The sequence below is a fragment of the Plutella xylostella genome, chromosome 10 (assembly GCF_932276165.1).
Source record: "Plutella xylostella chromosome 10, ilPluXylo3.1, whole genome shotgun sequence".
Lineage (NCBI taxonomy): Eukaryota > Metazoa > Arthropoda > Insecta > Lepidoptera > Plutellidae > Plutella > Plutella xylostella.
Genome location: NC_063990.1, coordinates 973,580 through 985,478, shown reverse-complemented (window position 1 = coordinate 985,478; position 11,899 = coordinate 973,580). Strand labels below are relative to the sequence as shown.

Sequence of the window (11,899 nt, the reverse complement as noted above, 5' to 3'; positions counted from 1 at the left end):
GTGTTCTGAGGGTTTGAAAGTTGGTACAACCCCAGACAACGCCATCTATTTCTCCAAAAAGGAACTTTTTTTTTTTTTTAACAAACGCCTCATTGAAAAATGGTTTAGCAACTACCAGGCCGATAAACAGCCAAATAAAATTATTCGCTAGATAGTTATTTGACCTTTTATCCTGGCATTGAAAAATCGGCCCTAGTTTAATAGCTTTAGGATTCGTTGTTTAACGTTAATGAGTTAATGAATGAAAATGAATTTTATGAACAGAAGGCCTAGCACGGGTCGCAAGACAGGCACGACAAGACTTGAAAAAAGTTTGCCGTCGCGCTCGCTCTCGAAGCCGCACGATGTGAGTGAGCGCTACGCAATACTTTTATTTTGTCACCAGAGCATTCTTTTACTCACAACATATTATTTTTGTTGTGTGGCAATAGTAGGGAATTACCGACGTATATCGCAAAATTCCAATGGAAAATCTTTTTGTCCCTGAGCCATTTGTGAGAACATTTTCAATGGAAATTGAAAAATGGAAAATAAAATAGAAACTCATTTCATAATCCTACTCTAACCTGTTAAAATCTGTTTTCAAAGGGTCACACAGTGCTTTGTTTTCAATAGCAATTGTACATATGGCGCGTTTCAAAGAATACATTTATCTCCCATTAACTAATCGCTTTGAGCGAGCGCTGCGGCGGCGGATTACTCTAACTTGTCAAAAAACAACTGAACGAGTGTTGTCATGCAATCTATATGTTTAAGGCAAACTCTCATAGCCTAGAATGACCCCTCAGTAAGCCGTTTGTTGCTTGCAGCGTCATAGCGCTAGATGCGGGCGAGTAAGCAGCTAAGCTGTTTAGCTGAAGCTTTCTGTTGCAAATGACGACCGCAAGCGGATCAGCGCTAGAAGCAGCGATCAGCGCTTGTACAAACGATATAGGTTACCTTTTTAACTGAACAAGAAAAAAGAGGCCAGATCTATTACAGAATTATTTTATAGTTGGTGTGGTTTACGAATTTATTTCACAATTATTTTATTTGTTTGTGGTTTTTATATTGTTTGCAGATTAGTTTATTATATAAGGCAATGATTATGCTATTTTATCGTTGAAAATGTGCGACTCCTTACACATAAAAAAAACCTTTTAAATGGCGGTAAATATATTGCCGGTACAACATTTTCGGTAAAAAATAAAACCTTTACTCAACTGCAATAAGCCGCGATCGGCTTAAAGCAGTATTATCAGCGAGTAACTCATCCGTGGAAATCCGCAGGAACAAGAGCAGATATACCGGGACTTGCGGGGTCACTTCAGCTTGACAAAAGCGAACGAATGGGACATGTCATGCGATCGCTAAATTTAAATGCAACGCGATAGAGTCATACAAGATGGAGCTGCAGCACAATAAAACTTAGTCTTTCGTTAGCTAAAGTGACCCCGAGGCCGGGCGCGCTGATATGGTTTCTTTTGGTAAGAGCCTGTTAGAACCAAATTTTACTTTTATAGTTCTCATTTTTATCACATGCTGCTCCTGACAGTTTCTTACACACCCTGCATAAGAAGTACATACTTACATACAGATTGTATACCTGTGTGTAATATGTGTAACTTTACCAAAATATCATTGTCGACATAGATTCGACTTCCACGAAAAAAGAAAATCCAGTTCGCTATTTCTCTGGACAAAGTTTTAATCCCTGGGGCCCCAGAATAGTCCATTCCCATACATAATGCTAACAAAAAGCGGAGATAACAATCTCATTTAGCCGTGTAACAATGTGGACGCGTCGTGTCCGTGGATTCTGTATAATTTTTAGCAGAATAACGAAGTAAGCCGCCGGTGGGGACAGATTATCGCGAATGTGTGGACGGAGGTCACGCAGTTTCGCTAAATTGGCTGATGATGTCTTGACAAGTTGCACATGCCAATGAAGTGTTATTTTTAAAGGCAAGGAGCACACTTTATTTTGTTTTTTTTTTATTGTTGCGCTAATTATTATTTTTTCATTTTCAATATGTCCATTAATAAAGAACTCCTATATTACAATCTACGGACCACTCATAATAAAAAGCTAGAAAAAAACCCTTATATCTCGGGATTTAAAACTATTCGTTTCCATTAGGTACATGAATACAAATTAAACGATGAAAAATACTGGTATAATAATAAATACAACTTGATTTAAATTCAATGCATAAAAAGTTCAGTAGTTAAATTCCGCCACTGTTTATGGCTGAAATAACAAATTTATGTCACCGCATAAACGTCCCAAAATTATGCTTTGTCAGTAATGAAGTTAATTTATTATTAACGTTAAGGTGGTAAGGGAATGCGAGCTATGAAATTTTATAGCGAGAATTTAAGATAATGAAGTTTGGAAGCAAAACCACGACCCCATTTATGTTTCTTACAAAATACTTTTGCAAAATTAATTGAACGGTTGTCTCTTGTAACAAGCAGGCCTAGATTTGTTACGTGTACACAATAAATAAACATACCTTTTATAGGCACCTAATTAAGAACTTTAATTAAAAACAAAACTACTCTTATCGTACTCTTGAAAGGTTTTTTAAAAATTTGTAATGTGATATGTGACAGACCATCTAGTTCGTATATTTAATCTAAGGACATCACACAGCAGCCACATACACTTGTGACTTGTACAGTGACACCATGACAGGTTAAGCATCATTGCAAATCAACAGTAGATATTTGTAACTAAACACTAATAAAATATTTATCGGTCCAATTACAAGAGGTATCATCTACAAAGCGTTTCGTCTCCGCACGCGAGATTAATATTATTTGGGTATTTCATTCTCAATCAAGCTAGCACACCTAATATGTCTGGCAGCATATTACCCAGGGTAAATTGAGAATATTACCTCAAACCCGGGTTCTCGCGGGTCGTAACTTAACCCGTCGTGCGATGTGTCGGGGAAGTGGGTGGAACGGGTAAAACTAATTTATTAACCCTGAAACGCATTCGTCAGAGCCAAAGTGCGGTGTTTCGATGTATGGGGGTAAACGAATCGGGTATCAGAGGGGTCACTCTATAGAAGAAAAAAAACTTTATTTGATACTGACAGCAATCATACTTAATTATAAATGATATATGGAGGTTATAGTTATAAAAAGTGTCCACTCAACTAATGCAGCGTCTTTGCCTATAGCTATTAGCAAAAACACGAAGTTTTGAAGCGCTCCATGAGCGATTTACGACTCTGTCTCGTTGTATTAAACGTGCCGATTGCACGACAGCTCTCGTTCGTTCGTTTTTCGTCAGTATAGAGTAACCCTCCAGGGTCGATGCGGGTGACTCCGTAAGTAGAATAATATGTGCATATTCATTGATATGGTATGAATAAATACAATGTTGGATAGAAGGAAAGGCTGTGCGTTCATTAAGCGGAGTTTCGACGGTTGTGTCGGAAGCCTATTTCTGCGTAATACGTCCTAGGTATATTTATTAACTTTGCCATCATACTTACGAGTACTACTACCTACTACAACTAATAAATGTATTTAGTATTTTAAATGTACAAATGTAAAGTAAAGAAAGCATCTAGTTTGTCTAGAACATAGACTACAAAATCTTAACACCAGTCTATTTCGTCCGTAGTTAAAAGAAGATAAATTCAGTTTGTAGGATGTAAGAGTGTATTGAGTATATAACACATATTATGTACATCTAAAAACGTATAGTCCCAACGTGGTCCCAACCTGCTGACTGTAACATCTATTAGTAGAGTGCTTTCATCGACTCCCCGTTAAAGTTAGGCTGCGTGTACACTAAAATGTGTGACGCAGCTGAGGAAAGTACCCATAAGCCGTTTTGCTAGCCAAATAAATAAAAATAAATATGTAAACCCATACGGAAAAAATCTATGCACAATCACAGTGTTAATTATAAATCTAAAAAAAGCAAAGGTACAGTAAAGTGCAAGTTTTAACATAATGAACCAAAGAAAAAAATTGACAAAGTAATTTTGACGATGCTTTTGCACAGTTTTAATAAGATACTTGATGAAGATTTGACCAGATCAAACCAACAATCCTGTATGTCGTATTCCTAGTCTTGCTAGCTATTGGTGTGTGTTTTCCTAGCAAGCCTCAGCAGCCTCGCGTATCTGCCAGTAGGATACAGCCTTAGAGTGAAACAAAAACTACAAGTCACGATGACAAGCATTTGTTGTCTCACTTCTCATTAATATTAGTTCTTCTGCGGGCAGCCATGTTGGAAATATGGCGCCAGATCGGTGCCAGCAAAATTATTATTATAGGTACTTTTGTCTATTGAATCTCAACTGAATATACATTCGCAAGCAAAGAAAATGTTCCAGTGACAATAAGACAGTAATTTGGCCTAATCCATCTAAAATCTACTACCTAAAAACGTAAATAACGTGCTTAAATTTTTAAGTAAAATTGGCCATATTTGAAGATGGAAAATTTTAAAATAATAATTACAATAATAATATTTATAAAAAAAAAACTTGAAAATTAGAAAAAATACTTATTGATAAGTAGGTAAGTAAGTACCTAAGTTTTATTAAAATCCGTTCAGCTCATGAAAAGGTGTTATTTTGTTGTCGTTATCGGGGGTTTGTCTTCGGTAAGAATATTGCTCAATCTCGGTATACTCCCCGCAATAAGGGGAGAGCAGGGACTCAGGGAAGTTGAGATCTTTATCAATCAATTATCTATATTTATCGACAGTTCCGCCCTATACCTCCCTTGGTTTAGAATATAGAATATTGGTTTAAAAGGTGGTCGTGGGAGAAGTGATGCCGGTTTTATATAGAAATAAAAAAAAATGTTTATTTTAATATTACCTATTATTATACAGTTAAAGGTTATATTGACGGTTATATTAGGTAGAGATGCAGCAATTTGTCTAGTTTTTTAAGTACCTAATTGGGCGGGCGTTAGTTATGATCTTATCCGTAAGTGATGGATGGATGGTGTGACGTATCTATGCTATACACTCTAACTTTAGACAGTAAGTACAAACTTTGACCACTGATTAAAATGCTAACTACGGTTACCATTTAATGATACCAGTAAGCGGTACCCGGGCGGTAACTTTAATTAACAGTTAAGAGGTCATCCAAACTTGGTCGGTACCTATTTGGATTAGCCCATTGTTCTTTGTACGTACTCTCTGATTTGTGCCTTTAAAAGGCAACTTTAGAGACAATTTCTATTCGCAACAATAGCTGGTGGATATTCTTCCATTTTGTTTTTGTTCTTAATTATGGTCTCGCTTTGTTTCGGATATTTTGGGAATGGCCGAGATTTGGCTGTGCGGTTTGTTCTGTGTAATTGGGAGGTATTGTTGTTGATCGACGTAAGATGTTGTTTTCATTTCTGATTTTGCTAATTAACCGCTGACGGGAATCTGAGAAAGTTTTAATTTGACTTGGGCTTATTTGGGGTAGGGGGATGTGCTGCAGTGGCTACTGATATGTACTTATTGTTATTATGTTTGCGTAACTTTGAAACACGAGAAATAGTGAATAGAATATCACTTTATTGGACGTAAAATTTTACAATTATTTGTCCATTGTCATAATATTAATCTACCACCATTTCACAAAGGCCCTGTCATATAAGGAGGAAATGTGCTTTATTAGTTACATAAAAACTACCTGAACTTACCAAATTAGATTTTTTGCTTAGAGTTTGCAATAGTTAATAAATTTAATATTATATTTATAGGTTAAAACCTACCTATAAATATAATATTAAATTTATTAACTATTTACCTTTATATAAAAAGTGTTATGAAAGTTGACCACAGTAAAATAAAATTTGCGAAATAGAAAACAAAACAATGTCTTGTAAATCTCGTAATAAAACACTCCTGCACAATTAAAAAAATCTGTTTTTTAAGTGACAGAAAGCAAGTATCAGCTTTTCCCTGAAGACTCGGGAAAGCTTCGGGGTGGAGAATTAATTGTTAATATAATAAAAAGCTCCCGCTAATGAGTAGCCGCGACACCGGCGACATCTGCTGACCTCACTTGGAAAAAGCTTTGGAATCAGTAGGGATCCTTGGGAAACGCATAGAAAACCTACGGGAATCCGAACAAAAAAGGTTAGAAATCGAGAATTGACATGACATAAAATTAAAATATATCCTATTGAAACTCAGAGATTTGCGAAAATAATAAGACTATGAGTTTTATGGGCCTAGGTAAATACCTAAGTGTCATTATTAATGTAAGCGTTTCTTATATCCCTAATTTGTTAACTATTCTTTCAGGTACATTACTACTAGCCAAAAGTGAGTGCAGCAATGCCCCACTGCCTACCCCACATCGCATGCTAAGGTTGAGTGAGTGTTATAGACACGTTATCCGTTCCTTCTGGCTAAACCTAAGTTTAGCTAGCTAACATTAGTATAATTTTAACCTGCGGAACCCTATGTCCACGGTCCACCCCCGGTACTTGGTCTTTTCTTCTTCCATGTTTTTAACGAGAGACTAACGATGTAATTATTCCAAAAAGATAATCCTTTCGTTTGAGTTTAACTTTTTCTGAGGATTAAGCTGAGGTTGGCGAAACGTCCGCCGCCTCTTCGCTGTCACAGTTACAAAATTGACAAGCTTTTTTCTGTAAAAAAAATAATTTGAGACACAGCAATAGACGCAGTCATATTTTAAACTTATCTGTTCCGGTGACAGCTCACGACTAGACTTGTGCCCATCGAAGGGATGATGAACTCGCTAAAATACAGTGACTTACTAGATCGGAGATTAGAAGTTAAACTAAGAAAATTTGGTGATAACGGTCAATAAGTTTTTCAACAAAATTCGGCTCCATGCCACGTGTCTAAGATTATGCTTAAATATTTCAAGGACAACAAGATATCATGCCTTTGGATGGCCAGAGAACTCACCGGCACTTAATCCCATTGAAAATAAGTGGGCCATCGTGAAAGTTAGACTTCGGAAAACGGATTGCACAAGAAAAACTAAAATGATTGAGGCTGTAATCCATACAAGTTTTTTAGACCAGTAAATATCAGAAAACTGTTAAAATCATGTCAATTCTATGCCAAAACGTGTTGAAGAAGTTATAAAAGCCAGGGAGGACACATTTTCTATTAAAATAACTTAAATTGTATTAATATATCTCTGTTTTTTATTTTAGAACTAATAAATGTATTTTTTTCAAATTTTCACTCGTGTTCACATTAATTTGCACAATACTGTATCTACTAAACTAGTGATCTATTGAAAGATAAAAGCGATAAACTGTTATCTTTTGATCACATTAGAGCCACAGACAGGCTTTGAAGCTAAAAATGTCGATGAGCGCTCACTCGCTGGATCGTGAAAATGTCTCAGAATCGTTACTTCTAATATCCTTGGAGGTGACATGGCTTTGATGTTTAAATTAGGTACGTTAACTAATAAGTAAATATCATTTAGTAAGTACATAAGTCCATAGTACATAACCTTTAAATGATTTAGATACATAAAACTTGGTAGGTATAAATACGTTTTAATTACACATTTATTTTTATTTGAAAAGTATAAAATACGATGAGTTGTTTTTAACATGGTAGGTATGTTTTCTTACTGTTTTTAACGTTGTGCAATATGAAGCAGCTTAAAATCCTTTCATCGCGTAGGTAGAACCAAAAGTTAATAAACCGTCAGATATATGATGCAGATCATTGGAATTTATATTAAAAATAATATAATACATTGCGCTGTTTGTTTATTAAAATAACGCAGCACCATTTAAAATGAAACTTTATCACAATAAAATTATAAGCTATTTCTCTCTGCTGGCTGGTCTTGTTTCGTGTACACACGACACCGTGCGCGCTCCGGAATCCAACAATAGCGCCAACGTTGTGTAAAACGCTCAACTTTTCCCGAACTAATAATTGCTTTTTCGACTGCATTTAATACGAGGTGAGAGTTTAATGACGAAAATTTCACCGGTTCTGGAGAAGCGTCGGCGTTGAGCTGCGATTCTCGCGGCAAGTTCGGCCCGAATCTGAAAAGTGGTTGAATTCAAAACCATTCTTTGGAAAATATTTATCCTAACTAATATTATAAATGCGAAAGTAACTGTGTCTGTCTGTCTGTCTGTCTGTCTGTTACTCTTTCACGCCAAAACTACTGAACGGATTTGAATGAAATTTGGTGTACATACGGTCTAGAACTCTAGACCCTGGGAAAGAACATAGGCTAAGAAGAATATAGGCTTTTTATCCCGGAATTCCCACGGGAAAACTTTTTAAGGCGAAGCGAAGCGCGCGGGAACAGCTATACTAAATAAGTGTGTGCAAATGTTACTTATAAAAACGTTATTTAATACGTGGCACACAATTGTCTTTTTGATATTTTTTCAAACAGGAAAACAATGTCTAAGGCGGAAAATGTAACCCATAATAAACACTACATATAAACACCATTCTAACAAAGCATCAGTGGTCAACCATTGCGGCTTGCAACGTATAAAATGTACCGTTTACTAAAGTCTTGCCGTCAAAGTCAGCGACTGGCTTGGAGGGACTTCCCCCCTCATTACATAGAGTGCAGGCTTACCGCTCGCCTTCGAGCCCTACTTAGCTCAGCTTTACCTATATCTTATGCTTCGGAGAATTTATGAAAAAAACACGACTAACCGAGCCGCTCCGAATTCCAACATTGAATGCAACGTTGGATCTTTTGTTGGATTTCGGTATTTTAAGTTAATAAAATGTTATATTAATGGATAGTATATATTTATGCGATAATGATAAATAAAATATTGCATAGATAGATAGTAAGTACGTAATTTCATTTGTGCTACTCGAAAAAATCAATCAATTTGCAGGAAACGAAAATACAATAACCCTTCCGGCACAATACCTACTCACATTTTTGCAAGCGGAGAAATATGTCGAAAAATCCAACGTTTCAAAATAGGTTTTCCTTTCTAGCTTCTTCAGTAACAAAGCCAAGCTTTAGGGTCTTTCCGCACAATCCTTCAAAACATCAGTCCCTTGTCATGAGGCCCGGGTTACGACTCGCTTGCTAACCACCGAGGGTATACGGCAGTAAGTCAACTGCGTTTGAGATCCATGGACTGATACGCGGAGACGTACTAACTTTAAGATGATGCTTTACGTTCTAGTTTACTGTAGGAGTGTGTGTTATATTATGTGCACACTTTACATAATATCTTTCCATTTATGTGTTGTTTAATGTCCTTGTTAAGGTACGAATGGGTTGGCCGAAACTGAAATGTGATTTTTCGGTGAATTGCCAATTGTAATGCTGATGAATTGCTTCGTAAACCAAAACGTGTTCCGGTCGTCAGTCAGCATTAGTTCGCGCGGCGCAATAGGCCCGATAAGGGGTAATAGCGTGTAATAGTCCGAGGATTATCGGCGTGACACGACGCGGGGCCGGCGTGACACCGGTGTCGGTGTGACAGCCGCTGTCACGATGTCACGATTCTACAACTAGCTACAGTTTGTTTACGGAACAATTTGGCCACAACGTTGTAATTTATTTAGATTCAGAAATTTATAATTATTAAAGTTAATTTTCCGCTCCGTTCGCTATGTTTGAGGTTAATTTACGATTGAACAATAATATATTTAGGGAGATAGAAAATTAGTAAATTACGCAATGATCAAACTGTAGGTAAGTATATGTAGATAGGTACTTTAGTAATTTAAACTTTCCTGTGACGAGTTTACAATCTGCTAGAAACATCGATCACTATCTCCAAAGTCTACCCCAACCCCTTTCAGTTAACTCCAAAACTTGATTTAACTTAAATTAATAGCTGAGTAAGTTGCTCTCAGGTGATGTGCAAGAACCGACATGGCGGTGGCTGGTGGCCGAATTAAGTGTTAAAATTGCTCCGTCGGCGTCGCCAAAATAGTCGCTTTTATGACAGCTATCAAAAGATGGCCGCCGCGGGTTCGCGCCGCACCGGCACGGCATAAAACTTAACTACTGGCGGTCATGCTAGCTCAGATTAACCTTCCCTAATTGTTTCCCCTTTTATCGAATTATCCAGACCCCAAATTAAACTTAACTGCTTAGTAATGACTAGCTAAATTTCCTAACGGTTTTAAAAATTAAAATGATACCCACTGCGAATACCAAAATTACAGCAAAGAGGTGACATGTTTTGTTCAATTCTCATTTGTGTTTACCGTTCGCTACTGAGTTTACATACCCACACATGCATAGACAAACAAACATGGCGGCTGTAGACGAGGTGAAGCTGTCAAGTCACGGAGTCAGTAAGCACATACCGGTTAACGATAGCGTTAATCAAATCCAGAAATTGAGTTCCTATTTAATTTGAGATGGAAATTAGATCCGCAGGTAGACGCCTGGTGCCCGCCCTGTTTGATTTGAATTACGACACGTGTGCGAGTGTGTGAGTGTGCCACAGTGCCAGTGTGTGAGTGTGTCACAGTGACGGTGTGAGAGTGGTGTCACTGGAATTGAAATGTGCTTCAGGTTTTATAAATAGGCCATGTGTTTTCGTCTGGTTAAATTTTAATAAGGAAGTTGGTGTTGTTTGACTCGGAAATCATTCAAAAGAAATAGAAACTGAAGGTGGGATTTAACAAGAGAAAAACTGAAGAAATATAAATAAATTAGAACTTGTAACTAACATACAGCCACAGCACATAATTATCGTCCCTAGAAATTTCTTAGGTAGGTACTGGTAAATTATCAGCACCTCCTAATAACATATCTATGACAACTTCACCCAATATTAGAGTATACATTCATATAACATACTCCGATCACCTACACTTTGAAATAGGATATTGAGTCCCATATCGGAAGTCACTTTGCATGTTAATAGAACTAAAGATTTATTGGAGCACAAATTATACGTTTAATTATTGTTCTCTGAATTCAGATATTAATGGGAATGTATTATTCACCTGTTCGTGAATGTTATAGATATTACCTATTTCAATGACTGAAATATACGATAGTCATAATAATAATAATCATTTGTTTCAGGTAAGTATAAAAGAGTTTCTAATATAAAATATAATTAAAACCCATATTCTATGTTATGAATAGGTGAAAGCCACTTAATTAACTGGTATTTTCGATCAGATTTCTTTTCTTTGAAATTCAACAAAACTTTCCATTGACATTTTTAATTCCAATTGCAATTTAATCATAGGATATGATGGTGCTTTTATAGCTACTTTCATCCTATTTTTTTAGACGGAATACAAAAAGTCTGTAAGTAAAGTAAATCCGCCGAAGCCAATGACTCTACAAAAAGGTTATTAGGCGTCCGACATCCATTCCGGCTTCATTACCGGCTCTAATTACAGAAAAAAACACGGTCTTCTATTACATTTGTTATAATACCATCTCGGTCCCCTTATCGTGAGCCGTCGCCCGCGTGGGGGCCGGACAATGGCGATAGGACAAAAGCAGCCAAGATTAATAGTCAATCGGCCGCTTTGTCCCGCTCCTGCGTTTGTCTGCGCCCCTGGTAGCCAAGCTGGAAAAACTATGCGCTTCGCTCAGGAATAACGTTGACAGTTGTTGTTTTTTTAATAAATATACCGGTGGTGGTTGATTGGATAAGCTTAGTGCTTTTAGGGTTCCGTTCACTTTGTTGTTCTTTCGTCTGAAATTAAAACCATTTATTTAAGTCTACGATCGCTCGAGGCTGTGACAAAATCAACTTAAAATTTTAAAAATGGCTTCTTTTGACGTTTTGTTTTGTATCCTAAGTACGAAAAGTACCTTTTTAATTCAATTTCCGTTTACATAGAAGAATGAATTTGGCCAGTATAGTAATAGGTAAGTGTATAATGCTTTATTGCACGTTCAATATAATTATTTATGTCTTTCTGGGATTTCCAGCGTGACGGACACATCAAAGAGAAATA

General features: G+C 36.7%; 1 protein-coding gene across 13 annotated transcripts in view; it reads right to left on the bottom strand.

The window, feature by feature from the left end:
* Positions 1-11,899, bottom strand: part of LOC105382920 (disintegrin and metalloproteinase domain-containing protein 11) — a 388,227-nt gene that overhangs the window by 65,884 nt on the left and 310,444 nt on the right. The window lies entirely within an intron of this gene.